At 45.2% G+C, this 20,816-nt stretch overlaps 1 protein-coding gene, 1 long non-coding RNA gene and 1 pseudogene across 2 annotated transcripts in view; 2 read left to right on the top strand and 1 right to left on the bottom strand.

Moving 5' to 3' along the window:
• Positions 1 to 20,816, top strand: part of LOC124018355 (L-seryl-tRNA(Sec) kinase-like) — an 86,498-nt gene that overhangs the window by 59,976 nt on the left and 5,706 nt on the right.
• LOC124018359 lies at positions 417 to 3,232 on the top strand (annotated as a pseudogene).
• LOC124018362 lies at positions 10,022 to 20,767 on the bottom strand. The gene is made up of 5 exons (XR_006835613.1): positions 20,689 to 20,767; positions 11,934 to 12,027; positions 10,552 to 11,006; positions 10,486 to 10,500; positions 10,022 to 10,155 (listed from the first exon to the last, which is right to left on the bottom strand). It is a non-coding gene; the product is annotated as an uncharacterized LOC124018362 (long non-coding RNA).

The raw sequence follows: 20,816 nt of genomic DNA, 5'->3' as shown, positions 1-20,816 counted from the left end.
TAAAGGTGTTCTCAACCAGCCTACCTGGTTAAATAAAGGTGTTCTCAACCAGCCTACCTGGTTAAATAAAGGTGTTCTCAACTAGCCTACCTGGTTAAATAAAGGTGTTCTCAACTAGCCTACCTGGTTAAATAAAGATGTTCTCAACTAGCCTACCTGGTTAAATAAAGGTGAAATAAAAATAAAATAAAAAAAGCAGGTAGCCTAGTGGTTGGAGCATTGGATTAGTAACCGAAAGGTTGCAAGATCAAATCCCCCGAGCTGACAAGGTACAAATCTGTCGTTTTGCCCCTGAACAAGGCAGTTAACCCCACTGTTCCCCGGTAGGCCATCATTGTAAATAAGAATGTGTTCTTTAACTGGCTTGCCTAATTAAATAAATGTTTAAAAAAATATATTATTGCCTTATTTTACAGGTTTCGGGGAGTGATCAGAAGTCATCATAAAACACCCCATCTTGCCAAATGGATGATGATCTAAAACCTCTGGATTTCATAAAGGACTTTCAAGAGTACCTGACACAGCAAACGCACCATGTCAACATGATCTCGGGCTCTGTCGGTGGGGAGATAGAGCCCGACCACCTCCAAGCTGGTGAGACTGTTATGAACACTATCAGAGTCATTTACTTTTAACTTATGATGTATTTATATTTTTTAAATCGCCCCACAAAATAAGCCATATCCCTAATTTTTCTTTGGGAAGTGAAACCAGTGGAACAGGGCCCAGCGCTACGGGGAAAAACCTAACAGGGGTTTGAACGTGTTTATTTAGTGGCGATGGGCCGTCATCTGAAAGGGGTCCTCTGGAGGAGCAATGAGTGGTTTTTATGTTTATGTAACGGATATGAAACGGCTTAGTTAGCGGTGGTGTGCGCTAACTAGTGCTTCGATCGGCGACGTCACTTGCTCTGAGACCTTGAAGTAGTGGTTCCCCCTTTGCTCTTTCCCCCGATGCTTCGTGGGTATCAGTTGTTGATGTGTGCAGATGGTCCCTGGTTCGCGCCCGGGTATGGGGCGAGGGGACGGTCTAAAGTTATACTGTTACATTTAGATACCATATTGTGGAGATATTAACGTAACATAGATGACACTAATGCATCTCAAGTGATCCTCTCATATCTTTCACCAGACATAAACAGGACTGTGCCACAAATGGTTTCTGACTAGATTGTCTTGCCAGAATATATATTTTGTCACCGGAAAATAGATCAATGTAAAAATGTGATTTCACAAATCCTGCTTCCGGATAAATTCTAGATGTGATTTGAGCTACAGACCTAGGCTTTTTTTGTCTGTTGGGTATTGTTTAGAGGTATCAATTTCCGGGTGAAAGAATTTGACTGTAAAGTATCTATTCAAGTCTGTGTGTTGTCGTCTCCTCTCCCGGTAGTAGCAGCTCTCCCAGACAGTGATCATCACAATGGGTCGGTGGAAGTCTCTCTGGACGACGGCTCTGGGCTGCTGGTGGACGGCTTCCAGAGGACCTTCGACGGCAAGCTCAAGTGTAGCTACTGCAGCTACGCCAGTAAAGGCACCGCTCGCCTGATAGAGCACATCAGAATTCACACAGGTAAAAATGGACCGGCCCATCTGGCATTTGCCCAACATGCCAGATGGTCAGTCCGCCCCCCTTTGCACCGCCCATATAGTTAGGATCTTTAAAAAAAGTTTTTTTAAACTTGTACGTTACATTTTAATGGATGTTGGAGTTGTGCCAAGATGTTCAAATAAATCTAAACATTCCCTCTTTGTTGATTTGACAGGAGAGAAGCCTCACCGCTGCCAGCTGTGCCCCTTTGCCTCTGCCTACGAGCGCCACCTTGAGGCCCACATGCGCTCCCACACGGGAGAGAAGCCCTACAAGTGTGACCTCTGCTCCTTCCGTTGCAGCGACCGCAGCAACCTGTCCCACCACCGCCGGCGTCGCCACAAGCTTTTACCCATGAAGGGGGCGGGGCTGCCCGCCTTCCTGTCCAACAAGAAGATGCTGAACGTCCTACAGAAGAAGAGTGGCAGCTCCCTGGGCCTGGGAGGCTATAGCAGACACCTCCTCATCAACTTCAGCCCTCCATCCATGGTGGTGGGGAAACCAGACTACCTGAACCACGAGGGGTACGAGAGCGATGTGAAGGACCATGGGACTGGAGGAGGAGGAGGAGGAGCCAGCAGGGATGTCAACAGTGACATGATGGTGGACAATAATCCTCTGAACCAGCTGTCTACGCTGGCAGGCCAGTTGTCCAACCTCCCCCCAGTGGACCAGACCCCTGTGTCTCCTGACAGACTGTCCTGTAACGACGTCAAGCCGTTCCTCATCCAGCAGGCCTCCGGTGCACCGATTGCAGTGTCAGTATCTTTGTCCACCAGTCAAAGTGGTGCCCACCACCACCACTACCACCACCACCACCACCAGACCTCCTCCCCAACAAGCCCCGAGGACCTCCAACCCCCTGCAGGCCAGAGCAGGAACTACAGCCCTGTGGACCCAGAACCCAGCAGTGAGCACAGTGCACACACACGCACCAGCTCAGCTAGCATTAGTAACAGCCAGCCCAGTACCCCTGCCCTGCTCGGTAGCACACAGCACCCAGACCCACAGATGCTGCACAGCTGCCAGCACTGCGACACCTACTTCTCCTGACAACATCATGTACACCGTTCACATGGGTTGCCACGGCTACGAGAACCCCTTCCAGTGTAATGTCTGCGGCTGTAAGTGCAGGAACAAGTACGACTTCGCCTGCCACTTCGCTCGCGGGCAGCACACGCAGTGACTGACTTCCACGGTAACCCGGGAGATGAATTCGAACGATGTTTGGCGGCTCACAGAGAGAATGTACTTATTCCCGTGTTTATGATAATCAGGGATCAGAGCGATTCTGATCTAGATTTTATTGTATAGGTTTTTTAATTTTTTATGATATAACTTAGAGAGTGAGTGTTACTTTGAAATGAGGAATTGATGCTTCTATAAATGGGAACGCAATCTGGAGGTTGGAGACATTTATCACGTGTCCTCCTCGGTGCCGTCTGAGAATTTAAAGAAAGTCACTTCTTATTTTTAAAATGTAACCTTTTATTTAACGAGGCAAGTTGGGCTAAGAACAAATTCTTATTGACAATGACGGCCTACCCACCCGGGGCCAAACCTTGACGAGGCTGGGCCAATTGTGTACTGCCCTATGGGGATCCCAATCACGGCCAGATGTTATACAGCCTGGATTTGAACCAGGGACTGTTGTGACATCTACTTAGCACCTTGATGCAGTGCCTTAGACCGCTGCGCCACACGAGAGCCCAACTCTGAATTAGTTACATACATATTGGTGATGTTACATGCGAGTGACTAAACATAGTTTAAATAGAGATTAGCAAGGTATCTGGTTGCTGTGACTAGAGTTTAAACAGTTTTGGCCTTATCTTTTATTTAACCTTTATTTAACCAGGTAGGCTAGTCGAGAACAAGTTCTCATTTACAACTGGCCAAGATAAAGCAAAGCAGTGCGACACAAACAACAACACAGAGTTACACATGGAATAAACAAATGTACAGTCAATAACACAATAGAAAAAGTCTACATACAGTGTTGTGTAAATGGTGTGAGGAGGTAAGGCACGAAGCAAGTACAAGCCCATTGGTCCCAATAGGTGCTCATCAACATTGACAAACAGACAGGCTTTATTATACATTGTGTATAGTAGTGTCTCACTTTGTTGTGAGTGTAAAAACTTAACATTATATCAACGGCTTGAAGTGAATGACATCTGTGCATATTGATGCTTTCAGCTTAGACATTATTTCACTCTGTAATTTACTCTGCACTGTTCCACATTCCGGTTGATTCCATGTGTTCTCTGTTCCACATTCAGATTGAATCCATGTGTTCTCTGTTCCACATTCAGATTGAATCCATGTGTTCTCTGTTCCACATTCAGATTGAATCCATGTGTTCTCTGTTCCACATTCAGATTGAATCCATGTGTTCTCTGTTCCACATTCAGATTGAATCCATGTGTTCTCTGTTCCACATTCAGATTGAATCCATGTGTTCTCTGTTCCACATTCAGATTGATTCCATGTGTTCTCTGTTCCACATTCCGGTTGATTCCATGTGTTCTCTGTTCCACATTCCAGTTGATTCCATGTGTTCTCTGTTCCACATTCCAATTGATTCCATGTGTTCTCTGTTCCACATTCCAATTGATTCCATGTGTTCTCTGTTCCACATTCAGATTGATTCCATGTGTTCTCTGTTCCACATTCAGATTGATTCCATGTGTTCTCTGTTCCACATTCAGATTGAATCCATGTGTTCTCTGTTCCACATTCAGATTGATTCCATGTGTTCTCTGTTCCACATTCCGGTTGATTCCATGTGTTCTCTGTTCCACATTCCGGTTGATTCCATGTGTTCTCTGTTCCACATTCCGGTTGATTCCATGTGTTCTCTGTTCCACATTCCGGTTGATTCCATGTGTTCTCTGTTCCACATTCCGGTTGATTCCATGTGTTCTCTGGTCCACATTCAGGTTGATTCCATGTGTTCTCTGTTCCACATTCCGGTTGATTCCATGTGTTCTCTGTTCCACATTCAGACATCCTCTGTTGCTGCCAATCCCATAATTTCTTACCTTCAGCTAGCCTTACTGATTCATATTACCTGGTGCTCTTTAGCTAATACCTCCTCAATGATCTGGAGCTTAAATACCATTTGCGTTCCGAGACAAATCATTCGGACCTGGATAAATCGTACTTCATCAAAAGGCCAAAGTATTCTTCTGAACCTGTTTTTAAAAAGTATTTCAAAGTATTTCACATAAAAAGTTGTAGCAGTGTTGGAAATGATTGTGGTCCTTACAGACAGTAACGTAACACCACCCCTCCCTGAGTATTGAAATGATTTGCACAGATCAGAGCCTGGAGTTTGTTTTTCATATTGTATGTTAAAAGGGTTTCCTGTGTGTTTTCTGGAAACATAGATTGATGTAGCAGTGTCTAATGGTCCCCGTATTGGAGTGGTGTTTTCTATGCAGTGATCTAGGATGTGTAGGATTGGCTCCCAATCAATGATCTATATTGGACTATGGAGAAAGTACTGTTATGATATGAAACACCACAAGGTAGAAATATGTAGATTCTGATTTACACTGAAGAAAAATATACATTTAAAAATGTAAAGATTCAAAGAGTTTATATGAGGAAATCACTCAATGTAAATAAATTCATTAGGTCCCTAATCTATGGATTTCACATGACTGGGAATACAAACAAACAGAACAGGGGAGTGGATCAGAAAACCAGTCAGTATCTGTTGTGGCCATTTGCCTCATGCAGCGCGACACATCTCCTTCACATAGAGTTGATCAGGCTGTTGATTGTGGCCTGTGGAATGTTGTCCCTCTCCTCATCAAATGGCTGTGTGAAGTTTCTGGATATTGGCGGGACCTGGAACCACGCACACGTCGATCCAGAGCATCCCAAACGTGCTCAGTGTGTGTCATGTCTGGTGAGTATGCAGGACATGGAAGAACTGGGACATGTTCAGCTTCCAGGAATTGTGTACAGATCATTGCGACATGGGGCCGAGCATTATCATGCTGAAACATGAGGTGATGGCGGCGGATGAATGGCACAACAATGAGCCTCAGGATCTCGTCACGGTATCTCTGTGTATTGAAATTGCAATTGATAAAATGTAATTGTGTTCGTTGTCCGTAGCTTATACCTGCCCATACCATAACCCCACCACCGCCACCATGGGGCACTGTGTTCACGACGTTGACATCAGCAAACCGCTCACCCACACGATGCCAAACACACGGTCTGCCTTCAGCCCGGTACAGTTGAAACCAGGGATTCATCCGTGTCCGTGCCAGTGGCCATCGAATGTGAGCATTTGCCCACTGGAGTCGATTACGATGCAGAACTGCAGTCAGGTCGAGACCCTGGTGAGGACGACGAGCAGATGAGCTTCCCTGAGACGGTTTCTAACAGCCTGTGTAAAATATCTATGGTTGTGCAAACCCACAGTTTAATCAACAGTCCGGGTGGCTGGTCTCAGATCCCACAGGGGAAGAAGCCAGATGTGGAGGTCCTGGGCTGGCGTGGTTACACACTGGGGTTGTGAGGCTGGTTGGACGGACTGCCAAATCCTCTAATGCCACACCTGTCAGGTGGATGGATTATCTTGGCAAAGGGGAAAAGCTCACTAACAGGGATGTAAACGAATTTGGGCACAACATTTGAGATAGTGGTCCTTCTGTAGCTCAGTTGGTAGAGCATGGCGCTTGTAACGCCAGGGTAGTGGGTTCAATTCCCGGGACCACCCATATGTAGAATATATGCACACATGACTGTAAGTCGCTTTGGATAAAAGCGTCTGCTAAATGGCATATATTATTATTATATTATTATTATATTATTATTATTATTATATTATTATTATAAATATGTTTTTTGTGTGTTTGGAACATTTCTGGGATTTTGGTTTTTTAACGATTTCTTTGGGGGAGGGGGGGGTTCCTTTATTTCAGCTCATGAAACATGGGACCTTCACTTTACATAATGTGTTTATGTTTTTGTTCAGTGTATAATTTTAGTCAGATGTTAACACCTTGAAAAGGCCTTTTATGTTATTGTAATATATTACATTATTACCATCATATAGGCCTGTAATATATTACATTATTACCATCATATAGGCCTGTAATATATTACATTATTACCATCATATAGGCCTGTAATATATTACATTATTACCATCATATAGGCCTGTAATATATTACATTATTACCATCATATAGGCCTGTAATATATTACATTATTACCATCATATAGGCCTGTAATATATTACATTATTACCATCATATAGGCCTGTAATATATTACATTATTACCATCATATAGGCCTGTAATATATTACATTATTACCATCATATAGGCCTGTAATATATTACATTATTACCATCATATAGGCCTGTAATATATTACATTATTACCATCATATAGGCCTGTAATATATTACATTATTACCATCATATAGGCCTGTAATATATTACATTATTACCATTACTAAGAAGACTGAGTTTATTTATTTATATCATATAGGCCTATTGTAAATATTATTATTTGGTTATTAAAAGAAGATAGTCTATTGTTCTTTCTGATTTTAGAGGGGTATAGAGGTCACGTAGAGAGGGGTATAGAGATCACCCAGAGAGGTGTATAGAGGTCACGTAGAGAGGGGTATAGAGGTCACGTAGAGAGGGGTATAGAGGTCACGTAGAGAGGGGTAGAGGTCACGTAGAGAGGGGTATAGAGGTCACGTAGAGAGGGGTATAGAGGTCACGTAGAGAGGGGTATAGAGGTCACGTAGAGAGGGGTATAGATGTCACGTAGAAAGGGGTATAGAGGTCACGTAGAGAGGGGTATAGAGATCACCCAGAGAGGGGTATAGAGATCACCCAGAGAGGGGTATAGAGGTCACATAGAGAGGGGTATAGAGGTCACGTAGAGGGGTATAGAGGTCATGTAGAGAGGGGTATAGAGTTCACGTAGAGAGGGGTATAGAGGTCATGTAGAGAGGGGTATAGAGGTCACGTAGAGAGGGGTATAGAGGTCACGTAGAGAGGGGTATAGAGGTCATGTAGAGAGGGGTATAGAGGTCAAGTAGAGAGGGGTATAGAGGTCACGTAGAGAGGGGTATAGAGGTCACGTAGAGAGGGGTATAGAAGTCATGTAGAGAGGGGTATAGAGGTCACATAGAGAGGGCTATAGAGGTCACGTAGAGAGGGGTATAGAGTTCACGTAGAGAGGGGTAGAGGTCACGCAAAGACTATTTGATGACATGGTATAGTTGTGTGACATGTTTCCTGCGGGAAAGTTGCCTTCCCAGGAAGTAAAATATTCAAATTGACAGGGACTCTTCTATAGTTTATATTTCAACAAAACAGAAATCATGAAATAAGTGAATATTCGCTGGTGCTGTCCGTGGTGCTGAAGATAATTTATCTTGTTGCGCGTTAAGGAGGCCTCCCTCCCTTCGCCTAACTTGAGACCATCATGCAAAAACCATATACATGGACATAATAATAATAATAATAATAATAATAATAATAATATATGCCATTTAGCAGACGCTTTTATCCAAAGCGACTTACAGTCATGTGTGCATACATTCTACGTATGGGTGGTCCCGGGGATCGAACCCACTACCCTGGCGTTACAAGCGCCATGCTCTACCAACTGAGCTACACAGGACCACCATGAGACCATCATGCAAAAACCATGTACATGGACATTGTACTACATGTTGTCAAACGGCCCTCTATAAAACCATGTACATCGTACTACATGTTGTCAAACAGCCCTCTATAAAACCATGTACATGGACATTGTACTACATGTTGTCAAACAGCCCTCTATAAAACCATGTACATGGACATTGTACTACATGTTGTCAAACAGCCCTCTATAAAACCATGTACATGGACATTGTACTACATGTTGTCAAACAGCCCTCTATAAAACCATATACATGGACATTGTACTACATGTTGTCAAACAGCCCTCTATAAAACCATGTACATGGACATTGTACTACATGTTGTCAAACAGCCCTCTATAAAACCATGTACATGGACATTGTACTACATGTTGTCAAACAGCCCTCTATAAAACCATATACATGGACATTGTACTACATGTTGTCAAACAGCCCTCTATAAAACCATATACATGGACATTGTACTACATGTTGTCAAACAGCCCTCTATAAAACCATATACATGGACATTGTACTACATGTTGTCAAACAGCCCTCTATAAAACCATGTACATGGACATTGTACTACATGTTGTCAAACAGCCCTCTATAAAACCATATACATGGACATTGTACTACATGTTGTCAAACAGCCCTCTATAAAACCATATACATGGACATTGTACTACATGTTGTCAAACAGCCCTCTATAAAACCATATACATGGACATTGTACTACATGTTGTCAAACAGCCCTCTATAAAACCATGTACATGGACATTGTACTACATGTTGTCAAACAGCCCTCTATAAAACCATGTACATGGACATCGTACTACAGGTTGTCAAACAGCCCTCTATAAAACCATGTACATGGACATTGTACTTACTACATGTTGTCAAACAGCCCTCTATAAAACCATGTACATGGACATCGTACTACAGGTTGTCAAACAGCCCTCTATAAAACCATGTACATGGACATTGTACTACATGTTGTCAAACAGCCCTCTATAAAACCATATACATGGACATTGTACTACATGTTGTCAAACAGCCCTCTATAAAACCATATACAGTGGTTACATATTCGGCCACCAATTGTGCAAGTTCTCCCACTTAAAAAGATGAGAGAGGCCTGTAATTGTCATCATAGGTACACTTCAACTATGACAGACAAAATGAGAGAAAAAAAAACAGAAAATCACATTGTAGGATTTTTAATGAATTTATTTGCAAATTATGGTGGAAAATAAGTATTTGGTCACCTACAAACAAGCAAGATTTGTGTCTCTCACAGACCGGGTCATTCATTCCTGTTATGCAGTGCCTTTTCTGTCCCCAGGAAATAACACCTCTTATTCACTATTCCAAAGGGCTTTAAATAGAAAGGTAGGTGTCCTTTTCCATAAAAACACAAAACATATCGATCTCAATGGGAATTTTTGTTTGCATTTTTGACCGTTTTTGTTTTCAGTGGATGATGACATCACAATCAGGAAGTGTCCATAGCAACGCAACGCCACATTAAGTAACAACACTCGGTTTACATCTACATTTTAATGTTTCATGATGTTAGTCAGTACGGTCTCACTCTTAAAATGTCCCCTGCTGTTCGGCTAAATTAGATGAACATTTGATCATTTCAAATTGTGTTTGTCAGAACAGTAAAAAAATTATCTTCAAGTGGGCACCATTATGCTAGCTGGATCTTGATCACTCACAGTGCTACGGCTAAGTTAGCCTCCACATTTCCACCCTGTTAGGTTCCACCTTGCTAGGTTCCACCCAGTGCTACGGCTAAGTTAGCCTCCACATTTCCACCCTGTTAGGTTCCACCTTGCTAGGTTCCACCCAGTGCTACGGCTAAGTTAGCCTCCACATTTCCACCTTGGTAGGTTCCACCCAGTGCTACGGCTAAGTTAGCCTCCACATTTCCACCCTGTTAGGTTCCACCCTGTTAGGTTCCACCCAGTGCTACGGCTAAGTTAGCCTCCACATTTTCACCTTGCTATGTTCCACCCAGTGCTACGGCTAAGTTAGCCTCCACATTTCCACCCTGTTAGGTTCCACCTTGCTAGGTTCCACCCAGTGCTACGGCTAAGTTAGCCTCCACATTTCCACCCTGTTAGGTTCCACCCTGTTAGGTTCCACCTTGCTAGGTTCCACCCAGTGCTACGGCTAAGTTAGCCTCCACACTTCCACCCTGTTAGGTTCCACCCTGTTAGGTTCCACCTTGCTAGGTTCCACCCAGTGCTACGGCTACGTTAGCCTCCACATTTCCACCCTGTTAGGTTCCACCTTGCTAGGTTCCACCCAGTGCTACGGCTACGTTAGCCTCCACATTTCCACCCTGTTAGGTTCCACCTTGCTAGGTTCCACCCTGTATATGCACCTAACAGGTTGGACATTTTGTCAGAAAAATAAAGAAATGTAATCACTAACGTTAATATGTATGACTATTTCCATAGAATCAATGAAAGTTACATAATGGCTGTCATCCATCCCTCATTATCTGTGTCATTTTATTCTGTCATAAGGAGGAAGGTGTCTTGCAATGATTTCCTGTTTCTCTTTGTTGAAGACGTCCACGGCTCTGTTCACGACCCCCTCCACGTCCTCTCCCTGGGTTAAGGGAAGGCCGCGGAGAACCTGTCTCCGCAGGTCCTGGAGAAATGTGCTTTTGGATTCATTGAAGTCGGCTGCCAGAGACCTCATCCTCTCTGGGGGAAGTTGATGTTCTGAACATAGAGGATGAAGAGTTGTGATTTACTGGTGAACGTATAAAGAAGTAAAGGGAGGTAGTGAGTCAAGAAACATTCTACTTGGAAACATACAATATAATCATTCATTCTCTCTGTTTTTATTTTACCTTTATTTAACCAGGCAAGTCAGTTAAGAACAAATTCTTATTTTCAATGACGGCCTGGGAACAGTGGGGTTAACTGCCTGTTCAGGGGCAGAACGACAGATTTGTACCTTGTCAGCTCGGAGTTTGAACTCGCAACCTTCCGGTTACTAGTCCAACGCTCTACACTCTAACCACTAGGCTACCCTGCCACCTCTACACTCTAACCACTAGGCTACCCTGCCGCCTCTACAATCTAACCACTAGGCTACTACATGCCTTGCCACTATTAACTCTATTTTTTAAAAGTTAGACTCCAGATGACGTTAAAACAAAATTTTGAGATGAGCGCGAGGCAAGACTCTACTGCCATGTTCTCACACAGTCAAGAGTATCTGACACGTGTTACGAGGGGAGCTTCATGCTGCCACGACGTGGTTGGTACGGGTCCCCCCCCAAAACAGAGAAGTTTAGTCGTCTTGTGCTTCAAAACCTCTTTTAGTTGTTGTGGAAATGGACCGGATATTGTGTTTATTTCGTGCGGGCAACGTCATCTCACTGAGTCTACCTTTTAAAGGGGAGAGTAAACACCCAAAATGTCCACGTGCTGTTCATCTGTTTGACATTCGTTCGGCACGGCGGGTTTTAGGGACCGACTGCCAGTGGGCGTACGGCTGACAACATTTTCCGCTTGCAAATTACGCCTGGCATTCCGTTCAGAGTCGCTAAGTACTCTCAGCCGGAAAACTGTATCAGTGTGTGTGTGTGTGTGTGTGTGTGTGTGTGTGCTTTAAGGATCACAGTAAGGATGAATACTGACCTCTGGCCTCCTGCATGGCCTGTGAGACCAGGCGTCTGCAGGCCTGGTCAGCCTGGTGGACCACACTGGACACACAGCTCTGACGATCAGCCTCCTACAGAATATAGAATACACCACAGCTCTTAGGGTCAGCCTCCTACAGAATACACCACAGCTCTGAGGGTCAGCCTCCTACAGAATATAGAATACACCACAGCTCTGAGGGTCAGCCTCCTACAGAATACACCACAGCTCTGAGGGTCAGCCTCCTACAGAATATAGAATACACCACAGCTCTGAGGATCAGCCTCCTACAGAATATAGAATACACCACAGCTCTGAGGGTCAGCCTCCTATAGAATATAGAATACACCACAGCTCTGAGGGTCAGCCTCCTACAGAATATACCACAGCTCTGACAGTCAGCCTCCTATAGAATATAGAATACACCACAGCTCTGAGGGTCAGCCTCCTATAGAATATAGAATACACCACAGCTCTGAGGGTCAGCCTCCTATAGAATATAGAATACACCACAGCTCTGAGGGTCAGCCTCCTATAGAATATAGAATACACCACAGCTCTGAGGGTCAGCCTCCTACAGAATATAGAATACACCACAGCTCTGAGGGTCAGCCTCCTACAGAATACACCACAGCTCTGAGGGTCAGCCTCCTACAGAATATAGAATACACCACAGCTCTGAGGATCAGCCTCCTACAGAATATAGAATACACCACAGCTCTGAGGGTCAGCCTCCTATAGAATATAGAATACACCACAGCTCTGAGGGTCAGCCTCCTACAGAATATACCACAGCTCTGACAGTCAGCCTCCTATAGAATATAGAATACACCACAGCTCTGAGGGTCAGCCTCCTATAGAATATAGAATACACCACAGCTCTGAGGGTCAGCCTCCTATAGAATATAGAATACACCACAGCTCTGAGGGTCAGCCTCCTATAGAATATAGAATACACCACAGCTCTGAGGGTCAGCCTCCTACAGAATATAGAATACACCACAGCTCTGAGGGTCAGCCTCCTACAGAATACACCACAGCTCTGAGGGTCAGCCTCCTACAGAATATAGAATACACCACAGCTCTGAGGGTCAGCCTCCTACAGAATACACCACAGCTCTGATGGTCAGCCTCCTACAGAATATAGAATACACCACAGCTCTGAGGGTCAGCCTCCTATAGAATATAGAATACACCACAGCTCTGAGGGTCAGCCTCCTACAGAATACACCACAGCTCTGAGGGTCAGCCTCCTACAGAATATAGAATACACCACAGATCTGAGGGTCTGCCTCCTACAGAATATAGAATACACCACAGCTCTGAGGGTCTGCCTCCTGCAGAATATAGAATACACCACAGCTCTGAGGGTCAGCCTCCTACAGAATATAGAATACACCACAGCTCTGAGGGTCAGCCTCCTACAGAATATAGAATACACCACAGCTCTGAGGGTCAGCCTCCTACAGAATACACCACAGTTCTGAGGGTCAGCCTCCTATAGAATATAGAATACACCACAGCTCTGAGGGTCTGCCTCCTATAGAATATAGAATACACCACAGCTCTGAGGGTCTGCCTCCTATAGAATATAGAATACACCACAGCTCTGAGGGTCAGCCTCCTATAGAATATAGAATACACCACAGCTCTGAGGGTCAGCCTCCTACAGAATATAGAATACACCACAGCTCTGAGGGTCAGCCTCCTATAGAATATAGAATACACCACAGCTCTGAGGGTCTGCCTCCTACAGAATATAGAATACACCACAGCTCTGAGGGTCAGCCTCCTATAGAATATAGAATACACCACAGCTCTGAGGGTCAGCCTTCTATAGAATATAGAATACACCACAGCTCTGAGGGTCAGCCTCCTACAGAATATAGAATACACCACAGCTCTGAGGGTCAGCCTCCTATAGAATACACCACAGCTCTGAGGGTCAGCCTCCTACAGAATATAGAATACACCACAGCTCTGAGGGTCAGCCTCCTATAGAATACACCACAGCTCTGAGGGTCAGCCTCCTACAGAATACACCACAGCTCTGAGGGTCAGCCTCCTACAGAATATAGAATACACCACAGCTCTGAGGGTCAGCCTCCTACAGAATATAGAATACACCACAGCTCTGAGGGTCAGCCTCCTACAGAATATAGAATACACCACAGCTCTGAGGGTCAGCCTCCTACAGAATATAGAATGCACCACAGCTCTGAGGGTCAGCCTCCTATAGAATACACCACAGCTCTGAGGGTCAGCCTCCTACAGAATATAGAATACACCACAGCTCTGAGGGTCAGCCTCCTACAGAATATAGAATATACCACAGCTCTGAGGGTCAGCCTCCTACAGAATACACCACAGCTCTGAGGGTCAGCCTCCTATAGAATATAGAATACACCACAGCTCTGAGGGTCAGCCTCCTACAGAATATAGAATACACCACAGCTCTGAGGGTCAGCCTCCTATAGAATATAGAATACACCACAGCTCTGAGGGTCAGCCTCCTATAGAATATAGAATACACCACAGCTCTGAGGGTCAGCCTCCTATAGAATACACCACAGCTCTGAGGGTCAGCCTCCTATAGAATATAGAATACACCATAGCTCTGATGGTCAGCCTCCTACAGAATACACCACAGCTCTGAGGGTCAGCCTCCTACAGAATATAGAATACACCACAGCTCTGAGGGTCAGCCTCCTATAGAATACACCACAGCTCTGAGGGTCAGCCTCCTACAGAATATAGAATACACCACAGCTCTGAGGGTCAGCCTCCTATAGAATATAGAATACACCACAGCTCTGAGGGTCTGCCTCCTATAGAATATAGAATACACCACAGCTCTGAGGGTCAGCCTCCTATAGAATATAGAATACACCACAGCTCTGAGGGTCAGCCTTCTATAGAATATAGAATACACCACAGCTCTGAGGGTCAGCCTCCTACAGAATATAGAATACACCACAGCTCTGAGGGTCAGCCTCCTATAGAATATAGAATACACCACAGCTCTTAGGGTCAGCCTCCTACAGAATATAGAATACACCACAGCTCTGAGGGTCAGCCTCCTATAGAATACACCACAGCTCTGAGGGTCAGCCTCCTACAGAATACACCACAGCTCTGAGGGTCAGCCTCCTACAGAATATAGAATACACCACAGCTCTGAGGGTCAGCCTCCTACAGAATATAGAATACACCACAGCTCTGAGGGTCAGCCTCCTACAGAATATAGAATACACCACAGCTCTGAGGGTCAGCCTCCTACAGAATATAGAATGCACCACAGCTCTGAGGGTCAGCCTCCTATAGAATACACCACAGCTCTGAGGGTCAGCCTCCTACAGAATATAGAATACACCACAGCTCTGAGGGTCAGCCTCCTACAGAATATAGAATATACCACAGCTCTGAGGGTCAGCCTCCTACAGAATACACCACAGATCTGAGGGTCAGCCTCCTATAGAATATAGAATACACCACAGCTCTGAGGGTCAGCCTCCTATAGAATATAGAATACACCACAGCTCTGAGGGTCAGCCTCCTACAGAATACACCACAGCTCTGAGGGTCAGCCTCCTATAGAATATAGAATGCACCACAGCTCTGAGGGTCAGCCTCCTATAGAATACACCACAGCTCTGAGGGTCAGCCTCCTATAGAATATAGAATACACCATAGCTCTGATGGTCAGCCTCCTACAGAATACACCACAGCTCTGAGGGTCAGCCTCCTACAGAATATAGAATACACCACAGCTCTGAGGGTCAGCCTCCTACAGAATACACCACAGCTCTGAGGGTCAGCCTCCTACAGAATATAGAATACACCACAGCTCTGACAGTCAGCCTCCTACAGAATATAGAATATACCACAGCTCTGAGGGTCAGCCTCCTACAGAATATAGAATACACCACAGCTCTGACAGTCAGCCTCCTACAGAATACACCACAGCTCTGACAGTCAGCCTCCTACAGAATATAGAATATACCACAGCTCTGAGGGTCAGCCTCCTACAGAATATAGAATACACCACAGCTCTGAGGGTCAGCCTCCTACAGAATATAGAATACACCACAGCTCTGACAGTCAGCCTCCTACAGAATATAGAATATACCACAGCTCTGAGGGTCAGCCTCCTATAGAATATAGAATACACCACAGCTGAGGGTCAGCCTCCTATAGAATATAGAATACACCACAGCTCTGAGAGTCAGCCTCCTATAGAATATAGAATACACCACAGCTCTGAGGGTCAGCCTCCTATGGAATATAGAATACACCACAGCTCTGATGGTCAGCCTCCTATAGAATATAGAATACACCACAGCTCTGAGGGTCAGCCTCCTATAGAATATAGAATACACCACAGCTCTGAGGGTCAGCCTCCTATAGAATATAGAATACACCACAGCTGAGGGTCAGCCTCCTATAGAATACACCACAGCTGAGGGTCAGCCTCCTATAGAATACACCACAGCTGAGGGTCAGCCTCCTACAGAATATAGAATACACCACAGCTCTGAGGGTCAGCCTCCTACAGAATATAGAATACACCACAGCTCTGAGGGTCAGCCTCCTATAGAATATAGAATACACCACAGCTCTGAGGGTCAGCCTCCTATAGAATATAGAATACACCACAGCTGAGGGTCAGCCTCCTATAGAATACACCACAGCTGAGGGTCAGCCTCCTACAGAATATAGAATACACCACAGCTCTGAGGGTCAGCCTCCTACAGAATATAGAATACACCACAGCTCTGAGGGTCAGCCTCCTACAGAATATAGAATACACCACAGCTCTGAGAGTCAGCCTCCTACAGAATATAGAATACACCACAGCTCTGAGGGTCAGCCTCCTATAGAATATAGAATACACCACAGCTCTGAGGGTCAGCCTCCTATAGAATATAGAATACACCACAGCTGAGGGTCAGCCTCCTATAGAATACACCACAGCTGAGGGTCAGCCTCCTACAGAATATAGAATACACCACAGCTCTGAGGGTCAGCCTCCTACAGAATATAGAATACACCACAGCTCTGAGGGTCAGCCTCCTACAGAATATAGAATACACCACAGCTCTGAGAGTCAGCCTCCTACAGAATATAGAATACACCACAGCTCTGAGGGTCAGCCTCCTATAGAATATAGAATACACCACAGCTCTGAGGGTCAGCCTCCTATAGAATATAGAATACACCACAGCTGAGGGTCAGCCTCCTATAGAATATAGAATGCACCACAGCTCTGAGGGTCAGCCTCCTATAGAATACACCACAGCTCTGAGGGTCAGCCTCCTATAGAATATAGAATACACCATAGCTCTGATGGTCAGCCTCCTACAGAATACACCACAGCTCTGAGGGTCAGCCTCCTACAGAATATAGAATACACCACAGCTCTGAGGGTCAGCCTCCTACAGAATACACCACAGCTCTGAGGGTCAGCCTCCTACAGAATATAGAATACACCACAGCTCTGACAGTCAGCCTCCTACAGAATATAGAATATACCACAGCTCTGAGGGTCAGCCTCCTACAGAATATAGAATACACCACAGCTCTGACAGTCAGCCTCCTACAGAATACACCACAGCTCTGACAGTCAGCCTCCTACAGAATATAGAATATACCACAGCTCTGAGGGTCAGCCTCCTACAGAATATAGAATACACCACAGCTCTGAGGGTCAGCCTCCTACAGAATATAGAATACACCACAGCTCTGACAGTCAGCCTCCTACAGAATATAGAATATACCACAGCTCTGAGGGTCAGCCTCCTATAGAATATAGAATACACCACAGCTGAGGGTCAGCCTCCTATAGAATATAGAATACACCACAGCTCTGAGAGTCAGCCTCCTATAGAATATAGAATACACCACAGCTCTGAGGGTCAGCCTCCTATGGAATATAGAATACACCACAGCTCTGATGGTCAGCCTCCTATAGAATATAGAATACACCACAGCTCTGAGGGTCAGCCTCCTATAGAATATAGAATACACCACAGCTCTGAGGGTCAGCCTCCTATAGAATATAGAATACACCACAGCTGAGGGTCAGCCTCCTATAGAATACACCACAGCTGAGGGTCAGCCTCCTATAGAATACACCACAGCTGAGGGTCAGCCTCCTACAGAATATAGAATACACCACAGCTCTGAGGGTCAGCCTCCTACAGAATATAGAATACACCACAGCTCTGAGGGTCAGCCTCCTATAGAATATAGAATACACCACAGCTCTGAGGGTCAGCCTCCTATAGAATATAGAATACACCACAGCTGAGGGTCAGCCTCCTATAGAATACACCACAGCTGAGGGTCAGCCTCCTACAGAATATAGAATACACCACAGCTCTGAGGGTCAGCCTCCTACAGAATATAGAATACACCACAGCTCTGAGGGTCAGCCTCCTACAGAATATAGAATACACCACAGCTCTGAGAGTCAGCCTCCTACAGAATATAGAATACACCACAGCTCTGAGGGTCAGCCTCCTATAGAATATAGAATACACCACAGCTCTGAGGGTCAGCCTCCTATAGAATATAGAATACACCACAGCTGAGGGTCAGCCTCCTATAGAATACACCACAGCTGAGGGTCAGCCTCCTACAGAATATAGAATACACCACAGCTCTGAGGGTCAGCCTCCTACAGAATATAGAATACACCACAGCTCTGAGGGTCAGCCTCCTACAGAATATAGAATACACCACAGCTCTGAGAGTCAGCCTCCTACAGAATATAGAATACACCACAGCTCTGAGGGTCAGCCTCCTATAGAATATAGAATACACCACAGCTCTGAGGGTCAGCCTCCTATAGAATATAGAATACACCACAGCTGAGGGTCAGCCTCCTATAGAATATAGAATACACCACAGCTCTGAGAGTCAGCCTCCTATAGAATATAGAATACACCACAGCTCTGAGGGTCAGCCTCCTATAGAATATAGAATACACCACAGCTCTGATGGTCAGCCTCCTATAGAATATAGAATACACCACAGCTCTGAGGGTCAGCCTCCTATAGAATATAGAATACACCACAGCTCTGAGGGTCAGCCTCCTATAGAATATAGAATACACCACAGCTGAGGGTCAGCCTCCTATAGAATACACCACAGCTGAGGGTCAGCCTCCTATAGAATACACCACAGCTGAGGGTCAGCCTCCTACAGAATATAGAATACACCACAGCTCTGAGGGTCAGCCTCCTACAGAATATAGAATACACCACAGCTCTGAGGGTCAGCCTCCTATAGAATATAGAATACACCACAGCTCTGAGGGTCAGCCTCCTATAGAATATAGAATACACCACAGCTGAGGGTCAGCCTCCTATAGAATACACCACAGCTGAGGGTCAGCCTCCTACAGAATATAGAATACACCACAGCTCTGAGGGTCAGCCTCCTACAGAATATAGAATACACCACAGCTCTGAGGGTCAGCCTCCTACAGAATATAGAATACACCACAGCTCTGAGAGTCAGCCTCCTACAGAATATAGAATACACCACAGCTCTGAGGGTCAGCCTCCTATAGAATATAGAATACACCACAGCTCTGAGGGTCAGCCTCCTATAGAATATAGAATACACCACAGCTGAGGGTCAGCCTCCTATAGAATACACCACAGCTGAGGGTCAGCCTCCTACAGAATATAGAATACACCACAGCTCTGAGGGTCAGCCTCCTACAGAATATAGAATACACCACAGCTCTGAGGGTCAGCCTCCTACAGAATATAGAATACACCACAGCTCTGAGAGTCAGCCTCCTACAGAATATAGAATACACCACAGCTCTGAGGGTCAGCCTCCTATAGAATATAGAATACACCACAGCTCTGAGGGTCAGCCTCCTATAGAATATAGAATACACCACAGCTCTGAGGGTCAGCCTCCTACAGAATATAGAATACACCACAGCTCTGAGGGTCAGCCTCCTATAGAATATAGAATACACCACAGCTCTGAGGGTCAGCCTCCTACAGAATATAGAATACAGCTGAGGTCACATTAACATGGTCAAAATGTTCATCACCATACTGTAAGCTGCTCTGCCTCCTACTAGAATATAGAATACAGCTGAGGTCACATTAACATGGTCAAAATGCTCATCACCATACTGTAAGCTGCTCTGCCTCCTACTAGAATATAGAATACAGTAGAGGTCACGTTAACATGGTCAAAATGCTCATCACCATACTGTAAGCTGCTCTGCCTCCTACTAGAATATAGAATACAGTAGAGGTCACGTTAACATGGTCAATGTTGTCCTGGACTGGACTCAGTGGGTTCCATGAACTAACAGAAGATACCTGCTGCTCAGTGTTGTCCTGGACTGGACTCAGTGGGTTCCATGCTCAGTGTTGTCCTGGACTGGACTCAGTGGGTTCCATGAACTAACAGAACATACCTGCTGCTCAGTGTTGTCCTGGACTGGACTCAGTGGGTTCCATGAACGAACAGAACACACCTTCTGCTCAGTGTTGTCCTGGACTGGACTCAGTGGGTTCCATGAACTAACAGAACATACCTGCTGCTCAGTGTTGTCCTGGACTGGACTCAGTGGGTTCCATGAACGAACAGAACATACCTGCTGCTCAGTGTTGTCCTGGACTGGACTCAGTGGGTTCCATGAACTAACAGAACACACCTTCTGCTCAGTGTTGTCCTGGACTGGACTCAGTGGGTTCCATGAACGAACAGAACATACCTGCTGCTCAGTGTTGTCCTGGACTGGACTCAGTGGGTTCTCCAACGCAGTGGAGATCACCTTCACCAACCTTTGGCTGAAGGAGAGGGTGAAACACAAGGTTAATATAAATAAATAGTAACATTTGA

This window comes from Oncorhynchus gorbuscha, unplaced genomic scaffold (genome assembly GCF_021184085.1).
Source record: "Oncorhynchus gorbuscha isolate QuinsamMale2020 ecotype Even-year unplaced genomic scaffold, OgorEven_v1.0 Un_scaffold_487, whole genome shotgun sequence".
Classification (NCBI taxonomy): domain Eukaryota; kingdom Metazoa; phylum Chordata; class Actinopteri; order Salmoniformes; family Salmonidae; genus Oncorhynchus; species Oncorhynchus gorbuscha.
Note: the sequence above shows the minus strand (reverse complement) of the source record. Positions and strands in the feature narration are given on the sequence as shown.